Source organism: Aplysia californica, unplaced genomic scaffold (genome assembly GCF_000002075.1).
Source record: "Aplysia californica isolate F4 #8 unplaced genomic scaffold, AplCal3.0 scaffold00710, whole genome shotgun sequence".
NCBI lineage: Eukaryota > Metazoa > Mollusca > Gastropoda > Aplysiida > Aplysiidae > Aplysia > Aplysia californica.
This window is the reverse complement of record NW_004797980.1, coordinates 347,588-357,134: the sequence shown is the minus strand read 5'-3', so window position 1 is coordinate 357,134 and position 9,547 is coordinate 347,588. Positions and strand designations below refer to the sequence as shown.

At 39.0% G+C, this 9,547-nt stretch overlaps 1 protein-coding gene across 1 annotated transcript in view; it reads right to left on the bottom strand.

Annotated features, from left to right (window-relative positions):
* The window catches only part of LOC101860283 (zinc finger protein 37), a gene marked incomplete at its 3' end in the record, with an annotated part of 11,885 nt that extends 2,649 nt beyond the window's left edge, over positions 1-9,236 (bottom strand). The window contains 1 exon segment of the mRNA XM_035972495.1: positions 9,040-9,236.
* Positions 9,237-9,547: the final 311 nt, after the last annotated feature.

Sequence of the window (9,547 nt, the reverse complement as noted above, 5' to 3'; positions counted from 1 at the left end):
ACACACACACACACACACACACACACACACACACCACATGTACGCACATCATTTGCACTGTTTCCCCCTATATTGAAATAACACAGCCCAAGACGTCCACTTAACTACTTTTTTTTAAAACCTCGACAATTGGTGGCCGTTTTGGAGAAGTTTAACTGTATCGAGAAAGACACATACAAGAGTCGTCGATTCAGATATTCCCGACAAGGGGCCTTAATGGTCTAAAGGTTAAGGTGCTCGCCTCTTATTCAACAGGTCCGGGGTTCGAATCCGGATTGCGACAGAAATTGTCTTCTCTAAAATTGCCTCCTTTCACATCCTCTCCTGCTCTTTAACTAACAATGTTCTGTCGTCTGCTTCCGTCTCCAAATTCTGCCCCCCCCCTTTTGCCCCCTCCTGACTCTTTCTGCACCCTTTCTACTGTTACTCCTTGGCTCCTTAATACTGAAATAGTTGACTTTCAGCCACACTCCTAATCATATGGTAGGAGATGACCAGTTGTGTTGGTGATTGTCTTGGACAGGTGGCTGTTAGAGAAGATTCGACTGTATATCAAATGCACCTTAGAAGAAACTTGAATGGCTGCAGTTTGCAGTTGGTAGAAAGGAGTTGGGTCACTGCTGATTGGCTGGTTGGCTGTGGATGCCCCTGTGTGTATGTTTGACTTTACCACGGTACTGTGCTCAAGACTTCATATTATGTGCAATTAATAAATTTCTATAGATCTATGTGTGTGTTTATATGTGTGTGTTTGTGTGTGTATGTGTGTGTATGTGTGTGTGTGTGTGTGTGTGTATGTGTGTGTGTGTGTGTGTGTGTGTGTGCATGTGCATAATTGTGTGTACGTGGGTGGAAAGGGGGATGTATGGTACATTAGAAAAATGAGGAAGAGTTAATGAATTCAGGCCACTGACTTCATCCAGAAAAGAATCGATTCCACCTGCCTGTCACACGGCAAGTTTTATCAAATACCAATTGCGATTACATAATAGCTTTTGGCGTGGCACGGTAGACTCATGTTTGTTTGTTTTTTGTTCTGTGTTTCTCCTGTGTGTGTATATCTTCCGAGAACTGACGTGGCCTAGCTAGAGAAAATATCCCAGGGGCTCATAAAAGGGGAGATTACTGGAGACCTGCTCCCGCTATTGTTTTGGGGAAACATGGGTCCACAATCAAGAGTTATCTTCCCTTCCCAGCTCCGGAATGTGACCACGTGACCAGGCCAGGGGCCCCCCTACAGTAGCTGGTCTGGGCAATAGCACAAGGAAGGAGATAGCCTCGGAGCCACATGGCCGCCATTGTTCCTTGCAGTCATTGGAGATCTTCAGAAGTAGGAGGAAGATAAAGTCGATAGGGGGCTCGAGGAGAGACAGGGGCTATGTTTATTAATCTGAGACCATTGTGGCTTCTAGAACTTTCTCTCTGGCTGTCTGTCTGTGTGTGTTGCTCGACATTACAGAGATTGGGTGGGGAGGGGGGGGGCTGAGATTTGAAAAAAAGGAAAAAGGGGGGGGGGGCAAGAGAGAAACGGAGTGAGTGAGTCAGGGGGAGAAAGACTGAGAAAGAGAGACAGAAAAACACACACAGAGAGGGAAGAGATAGAGGCAGAAAGGCACAGAGAGAGAGAGAGAGAGAGAGAGAGAGAGAGAGAGAGAGAGAGAGAGAGACAGAGACAGAGACAGAGACAGAGAGACAGAGAGACAGAGAGGGGGGGACGGCATAGATAGAGCTGACAAAAGGAACGGCTGAGGGGGAAGGGGGAGGTAAATCTCTGCGTCTTTTCACATGAACTTTCCGTGGCTAATTGCGCCCTACAGTCAAGATGAGAGAGAGAGAGAGAGGTTGTTGCATAATTTATCAGAGGGCGGGTCTTGTCTGAGAAGTGCACCGTGTGACACTCTGGAGGAACGTTTTCGGGCCTGGGTCGTAACAAACATCTGAGAAGTAAGCAAACAATGAGGAGAAGAAGGGAAAAAATTGCTACTCGGGACAATGCTGGAAGAACCAACAAGAGCGGCAACTGTGAGATCGCCAGCAACCAACCCCCCCCCCCCCCCAAAAAAAAAAAGAACAAAAACAAACAAACAAACAACAAAAAACAAACAAAAACCCAAAATACAAAAAAAAAACTCCAACCAAAATGCAACTAAACAAATCGAAAGCAACCAAAAACAAATTTTAAAAAAAAGGAAATTGTATTGGTTTGACGCCTTCTGCAACACTATAACTATAAGGTTCTTATTAAGATCAGAGGCAGGACCTCTGAATATAACTTCCATACCCGACACGAATGACCCATACAGGGAAGCTAGTGTAAAAGTGCCTTTCCCAGGGACACTACGCTGGACCGAGCAGAGTCTCCAACTCCTCGAACCTGCAAGTTTATGACACAACTACTTAACAAGCCCGGTAGCCTAACTACTCGACTACCAACGTCACGATCGCCAGACTTAATGATGTTGTTGCTGACAAACTTTAAGAGATTTTCCTTTTTACTAAATAATAATTTCAGCAGCGTTGTTTTCTGTATTTCATCTTCAAGAAACTACAATAACGATCACCTGCTCAAGGCAATCACCAACACAAACAACCAACTACTTTCTTGCTTTTGTTTTATATATATATATATATATATATATATATATATATATATATATATATATATATATATATATATATATATATATATATATATATATATATATACACACAATTATTATGTCACTGTCCAAGAGGACCATGGTATTTTCTTCCTGGACAATGGGATAGTTGTCTTGGGCACCCTGGAATTCATCTTTAATTATACCGTTATTCGAGAAGAATTTTGCTCCTGAAAAATTAGCCTGCATGGACACTTTTTAGCGTTCACTATGGATAAACCACAACGACAGCAGCAGGAGAATGTATCCCGACAACAAACTTGAACGAGATACGCCACTAGAATGCGGTCACAAATTTGTAACGCAAATTATTGTTAAATATTGGACCCCCTTCAAATATCTCCTCAAACATCGAACCGAGACGTCCCAACTTTGTATTTTTTTATGTATTGTAAGTATTTTGCGGCGTTCGCAACTGCATAAGCTCATATGAGTGCGCGGGACACACCTAATATTTTCAGTCGGTAAGAAATTTTGAATTTTGTCCGGATGGCGGCCGAAGCCTACTCTTATCGATTTTAGACCCCCAAGGGATCTTTAACGTTCGCAACTTGCATACAGGCCCTCCGAGATTTTTCGCCCTTGTCCGAGAAAGCTAGATTCTAGGTGTAGATCTTTCTTACCAGAAGATCTGGGGTGTGGCTGAAAGACAACAGTAAGAAGGAGCCAAGGAGGAGCAGTAGAAAGGCTGCAGAAAGAGTCAGGACCCCAAAGCAGGGGGCAAAGGACGGGAGGTGCCGGGGGCTGAAAGAAGAGACGAAAGCAGACGACAGAACATTGCTAGAGAGCAGAAAAGAGGGTGAAAGTGACAATTTTAGAGAAGACAATTTTTCGGTCGCTACCCTGATTCGAACCCCCTCGTCCCAACTTTAGCACAATGATTATTTTTAGATTTGCCTTAACAGATCAACATTTTTGTAAACACCTATTTGCTGTATTCTAGAAAATGCGTAAATAAATATTAATCTGAAAATCCCGATTGATTGTTTCAGCAGATTTTTAAAATGTTTACATCCCATGAACTAGAACAATAATAGCACTTTTAAAATAAAAGCAAATCAGTCCTTTTTTCTAATCGTTTTATTATGCTTAATGAACTCATGTTTTGATAACTGTTTGTGCAAAAAAGTGCATTTTGAGATCTCTTTTTAAAATAACAATATCAGTGGTGCAAAACAAAACTTGAAGGTTTTATTTTTTAACTCTATTTTTGCAACGACGAAAATTACTAAATTCTATCATTATTTAAACGAAACCCAAATACATGTACCACAAACGCATCGCCACTAAGCGGGACTAGAATCTAGGTGATACGGTTGTTCCCTTCTCTTGTTCATGCCTTAGAGGTAATAATATAATTACAATTGTTTGTGAGAATCTGTGAAGAATGTTTAAACAATCGCACATCCTTACCGGTTCTATTAAAGTCAAGAATAACGGCATCAGACCAAGGCATCTCCCTGCCATATTATACTTCTATGATTTTCCCCTCGTCATCAAGTTGCTCCTCGTCAGACGAATTATAAAGCAGGAGCAGGGATTCTTTACAGGTTCACTTGTCAGTTATCAGGAGATTGCTTGCATGAGTGAGCTAAAGTTTTGCAACCAAAAAGTGTCATTTGGTAAGCAGTGACTTAATCCATTCGTATGCAAAATGTGTTTGAGAAGCGGGAAGTGCTGTGAACATTTCCATTTTCCGAAATGGTGTACTTTTGTAGCATTTTATATTTTTGCAGAAATTATGTAAAAATCTAGCCTGATTTGTTGTTGAACAGGATCATTACGTTGAGACAAAATGACACAAACTAGGGTGCAAAGTATGAATGCCATTGATTCACACATTAAAGATATATTTGGGGATACGTTGCACGACGAATTTTTGACCGCACTTTAATAGACAGAAGTTCTTGAATGAGGTCTTACTGCTGGTCTTGCATTTAATGTGAGGATGAAGTGTGAAGTGTGAAGTGTATGAACTGCTCCAAGGCATGTTGATGTTGTTGATGGTATTGCTACGGTTTCTGTTGGTGGTGGTGTTGGTGCTGTTGTTGTTTTATTGCTACTAGATCTACTGTCGTTGAGAGTGTTGTTATTGTTGTTGTTGTTGTTGTTGTTGTTGTTGTTGTTGTTGTTGTTGTTATCGTTGCTGTTGTTATCGTTATTATTGTTGTAATTGCTGCTGCTGTTGTTGTTGCCTTGTCGTTGCTGCTGTTGTTCCCCATATAACAAATGATTATGATTCGGCTGATGTGGTTGTCTAGTCTGTGCGGTTAATGATGGGCGGTTGTATCGAAAGCCAAACCCTCGTCTCAATCGCCTCAATCTCCCTACCGCAAATTTAAAATAAAATAAAAATTAAACATTAACCGGAAACACAAACACACACAGCTAGAATTATCCGTGGATTGAAGTCAAGAAAGACACACAGTCAAAAGATCTGCAGGGAGTTAGGGCGCGAACATCAAGTGTGGACCCTTATGAACATAAACTGGGTGACCAGATTGTTCACGGAATGGGTTGACGTGTCACCCAAAAGGACTCTTGCTTGCCTTTAAAGAATAAAGATACAAAGTATTTGTACACTCGACCACATTACCGTGAGCTTTTAGCCAAGAACGTGCCCCTTCCATAAACAGTTTTCAATTGTATGTTATAAGTACGCTTCTCTGCTCTACTCAGAAGTCCACGATCCATAAAAAAGAAAAGAAACGAAAAACATTTAAAGGAGCATATTATTTTTAAAAAGACCAGCTCCTCATTTCATAATGCTTATTATTTTGTCAATAAACAAAAACAGTTCTAAAATAAAAAGTGGTTAAAAAAAAATTATGTTCAATAACATTTTCCTTCTCATGCAGACCTTCACGAAGAAGCTTTTACATAATGAAAAAAGGCATTCCTCGAATACATTCATTAAATTTTAATGTTTGTTTGCTCTCGAATTATTTTTTTAATTTTAAAACCATTTTTGTTTTGTTTTTCATTTTCTGAAATGGACATGGATAGAAATCTGTGTAGAGAATACCATGCACCTGCACTTCTACTGCATTGTAGACTTGTATTCTGATAGACGTATCTGTATAGTCGATTAAAACTAGCTTACGGTAATAAACATTTAATTTAATAAAATTTAGTTTTGTTATTTTACTTCATTTTCACGAATGGTATAATGTAAAACTCGGATCAAAGACCTTTTTGCCCAGGATGATACACTAATGAACCAACTGTTATTCTTTGGTACGAGTTTTACGGTGTTCGCGACTTCACATTAAATAAAATCATTAAGAACGAGCAGAATTCAAGTTGGTTCTTTTCAATTAATTTCAAAGCATAGATTAGTTTTACTTTGTGACGTCTGAAAGACTGAATGTAAAAAAACAATTACGAAAAAAATAAGCTGTAAAATTAGCCATTTATATCTTTAAAATATAATTATTTACATCTTTGGCCGATGGCTTACATAAAATTGAAAATTGTGTTGGGATCAGAGCTGGGAAACAAACTCTTCAAATTAGTGCATTAAGAACAATTTTCCATCGGGTTCCTCCAAAGGCTGGACATTATGATATGTGAGGCATTGTGGGATATCGGGCGCTCGTTAAACCTACGAAATCGGAGAAACAGGCATTTTCCCGCCATTAGGCAATTTTTATCGAATTTTTGTTTTTTGGCTCAACCTCTTTATGTCCATACAAAAACACACTTTTGTGTTAATTTTATTGAAAAAAAAATTGATTGGATACAAAAAAATATGTAATTTTTCAGTTTTTAAGTACATGCACTCTTAAACTATCAAAATTACTAAACTTTGGCTGTCAGTTCCTCGCTAATTTTATCATTGAAATCAGGCGTTTCCACCTCATTCAATTAATTGCAATATCTCGACTTCTATTACTGATTGAATAGTATTTTTTTCTTGGACAGGAAGACAAGAGAATAATATACTTTATTAAGATTATACCAATAACTCCACACGCCCAACAATTAGCGAGCGCCTGATTCCACCGCGTCGGCCCACATACTAGGATATTATGCCTGATTGTTAAGTTTGCTTTGCATCCGACACAAAATCGTTTATCATCTCAAAACAGGATATAATTTTATGTATATATGTATAATAATAATAAAATTATATATATATATATATATATATATATATATATATATATATATATATATATATATATATATATATATAGTTTGGTTTGTCTAATACGTAATTTCGTTATGAAATAACTGCGTCTCTTCTGGAGAGACCCGAGGGTTTTCTTGGACCTAGATTAGGCCTTATAGTTTATACTGTTGAGTTTATTCTTTACTAGTTGGCTTCATTTTTCCTCCAACACAATGGAGGTTTGGCATTATTTTGGTCTAAATTTTAACGCCTTTCTGTGTTTTCCGTCGATCCCAACAAGATGGAGAAAGGTTCTTTAGCCAGAAGGTCGACCAGCTCACTCCCTCAGGTGCCTACATGGCTTGGTAACCAGGAAAAGACAATGTGCTTTCTCTGTTCTGTCAAGAAGTGAATCGTTGACTGAAGCTTGGCGATTTTAGGACTTAAAATAGGCCATCCACGCTCAAACTTTTTGACGTCAAAAGTATTGACAGTTTATACTACCACCCCAGCTAAAAGAACCCCAGGGCGCTGCACAGTGGCGACCAGCAATGGCATGTTTGTAAAATAATAATTGTTCTCCATTGGTGCAATATTGTGTACATATTTGGTATCCTTTTTATAAGTATCTGTGTGTTTTATTATGTATATTGTATTATTATGTGTGTATGTTGCCATTAAAACCCAAATTTCCCAATATGCATCAGTTAACTGTTTTTCTTTCCTCATCCTTACTAGATTTATCGTATTTTTCTTGTACTTCTTTTGTATGCTTGTCACTCTCTTGTGAACTCTATTTCCGGGGTGCCCTGATAATCGAAGCAGATTTTTTGCTGTTGGGGCTAGAAAGGTGAGCAGAGTAAGCTTGATTCCCCGTTTGGACTTCTCTGTTGACACCCACCCCTTGGCGCTCATATTTTGACCTTATGCATTTCCGAGCACCGTGCGTAATATCTTACTAAAACTAATAACGATTTTGTATTTCACAAAGCCCGGGTTGATCTTATGAGGGAGAGACTGAGCAGACAACCTCAGAAAAAGACCTCAGTTGCGCCGATGTTGGCGTGAAAAAACAGCAATAAGTCAATTTCAAACGTACAGAGGTTTATATATCTATATGGTCGCTTTATAAGGACAAATGGGCTTACCCCCTATTCGTGGTTTCCAGAAATCCTGACTTACACCAAAAGTGGGCATTGCCCTACCTATAGGAGAAATTTGGTTTCAGTGGTGTGTATATTTGTTTAGTTATAGAGAAAACTGTCCCTGTCTTTTAAGGAAACTGAACAAGTGTCCAAAAACGTTACCTTCGATTTTCTCAAAACAGAATTTTTCGGGATAGCCCCCTTGTGCTTAAAAGCGACCATGTATGTGTAGGCTTCTCGAAATGAGAAAGTTATGTTAAATGTTCTGTTATTGAAGACGACAGCTATGTTGATTATGACTAAGGGAGACAATAATTGTACAATTGGACATGCGCCGACAAAAAGACAAATAAAAGTATACGCGCGCACGTGCTAAAACATACACGTGCACAAAAACATATATATACTTAAACATACATAAACAAGATACACACACAAACAGGGACCTGCATACATATAGATCTGCACAAACCCACAAACACACATACATACACCTTATATAGGTACATTCGCACATGCATAAAATCTATTGCGAAAGTAGGCAAAGCATGATGTATAAGTCGTGGTCTGTGTCTGTCAGTGTATGTACCCTGTACTGTAAGAGTGTACATAATGTCTGTGGTGAGCGGATGCGTAAATTGTAATATTGTAAATTTGGCCCTTTTATATTTACTATGTGTGTATATAGAGCTAGGCTGAATGTACGTATGTTTTGTAGAGTTTATAAAATATATGTAAGTACGTAAATTTATACATTATATTATATTATATTATATTATATTATATTATATTATATTATATTATATCATCATCATTTCATTACATTACATTACAATAGTTCGGCATTATTATAAAGTGTGAATACAATTTGAAATATTATGTACTTAAATAATTCTGTGCCCACTATGAGTCGATCATGTATAATGTTTGTATTAATTATAATTATGCATACTTAATACACACATAAAGATTTTAAAATATAATTTAAACCATACACTATTTAATTGTAATATGTCAGTGTTGTATACTATATTAATGGATATTATTTTTTAAATACATAAGTAGCTGAATTATTATATTGAAGCACGAAGCTCGCTATATATGACTGTGATGGTCCTACCAGTAAGTAGCCAGCCAGGTACGGTACCTCAGTAGCCGGTCGCTCTCTCCTTCTGTGTCCCCCGGGTTTATCTTCTTGCAGTAGTAGTTGCAGCCGACTTTCCTACCAATACGGTAGTGCTGAGACAATGCTGCTGGCTTCCCACATACGGCGGACAATGGACGCGAGCAAACCTATCTCACCCCCGCTCCCAGTCAGCCCCGTTAACCCCCCAGTGAGACCCCGCTGTTATCTCACGCAATTAGCCAGCCCCGCGGGGGCCATTGTTTGACGCGGCGCGACCAATAAAACATCACGGTTTAATGACGACGTCACAGCGCGAACCAATCAGAGCGAGGGGATTCCCCCCCTTAGGAAGGGGGTGTCAGCGATCGCCTTGTTTGTTTTAACTCCTCGCCGTCTGTCAGGGTCTCTGGCCACGCCCATTGTCCTATCTGTCTGAGGAAGTTATGACTTTCTCGTGGGTTCCTCTCTCTCTCTCTCTCTCTCTCTCTCTCTCTCTCTCTCT